Source organism: Anneissia japonica, unplaced genomic scaffold, assembly GCF_011630105.1.
Source record: "Anneissia japonica isolate Jap-2015-1 unplaced genomic scaffold, ASM1163010v1 scaffold40739_len1315_cov114, whole genome shotgun sequence".
NCBI lineage: Eukaryota > Metazoa > Echinodermata > Crinoidea > Comatulida > Comatulidae > Anneissia > Anneissia japonica.
In genome coordinates this window covers 1-1,320 of record NW_022727761.1, presented here as the reverse complement: position 1 = coordinate 1,320, position 1,320 = coordinate 1, and the positions used below count along the sequence as shown (strand labels likewise).

At 27.6% G+C, this 1,320-nt stretch overlaps 1 long non-coding RNA gene across 1 annotated transcript; it reads left to right on the top strand.

Annotated features, from left to right (window-relative positions):
• Window positions 1-199: 199 nt before the first annotated feature.
• Window positions 200-870, top strand: LOC117113806. Its single transcript, XR_004446256.1, has 3 exons — window positions 200-258; window positions 415-465; window positions 826-870. It is a non-coding gene; the product is annotated as an uncharacterized LOC117113806 (long non-coding RNA).
• Window positions 871-1,320: the final 450 nt, after the last annotated feature.

Sequence of the window (1,320 nt, the reverse complement as noted above, 5' to 3'; positions counted from 1 at the left end):
CTAATGATGTCCTGCCATCTCTACACTTATTTTTAGTTGTGTTTATCCTGCCTAATATGGCTATCTATCTAACATTTTTAAAAGTTAGATAAATAGCCATATTTGCCAGGAAAAACACAACTAATATAACTACCTGTATAATAATTATTAAAATAACTTTTATGTGTTGTATCACACCTTATTTAATATTTTATGTTTTATTTCAGGCACCTGGGAAGAGAATTATGTGGATCAGTTGCAAAGATTGGATTCATTAAGGTGCACATTATATTTCATATAAAAGGCTTTCAACTTATTTTTTTAACATTAACAATGTATACAGTTTGTTTTATATATTAAAACACAATTTATTATTCAAGACTGTAAAATTGTTTTAAAGCACCTATGTAAAATATGTAATTTTTTGCTTTAAAGGGAATGCATTGCCGATAATGGAGATGGTGATTCCATTTTGCAGTATAGGAGGTATGTAGCTTTGACAGTGCATTTTCTAACTAAAAAAATATTAATTGGAATACTGTATATTAAATTTAATTCACTTTATTTTAAATTACTGTAATTTTATTCATTGTGGATTTCTAAAAAAAAAAAAATATTGGGAATGCCAGCTCTGGCAAATGTTGAGAGTCAGGCATTGTTGTCTCTCTTATTCACACTTGAACTCATTTTATTTATCCTTTAAAGCATATAAAATGTGTTGCTCACAATATATGGATAAAATATTTTAAAACTGGCGACAACAAGAAATTAAGAAAAAAAGACTTTAACGATGTCATATTTGCATTCATTTTATTTCACCTTTCTGGTATATATTGTAATATACAGATTGCAAACATCAGTATCAAACATTGAGAAAACAAATGGTGTGACGAAAAGGTGGCAGAAAGAGGATATGCAATATAAAGCTGCACATGAAGAGCATCAGAGATGATGCCAACAGAACATCATTGATAAGATGTGGGAAACAGCACAAGAACGGATGTATCTTTTGAACTTGAAGAAAAAGTATTTGGTAATTTCAAATATCTACATTTTAAATATACTTATAGTGTAATGTTATTTATGTAATTTAGAGGCATATACTGTTCATTGTCTAGAATATTTTGAATTTGTTACATTATTCAGTCAGAAACCAATGTTGATAAAAACTCTTGATGATCAATATAAATATACAATGTTGAGTACAATTTACATTTGTAGAGCATATGAAATTTATTGTATACATGTATTGTCTAAATTAAATACATAAATATTGTTAATTTGCATTTGGTTCATTTGGAACTATTCAGTTTGTATAATATTACACATACTCCTCAACTC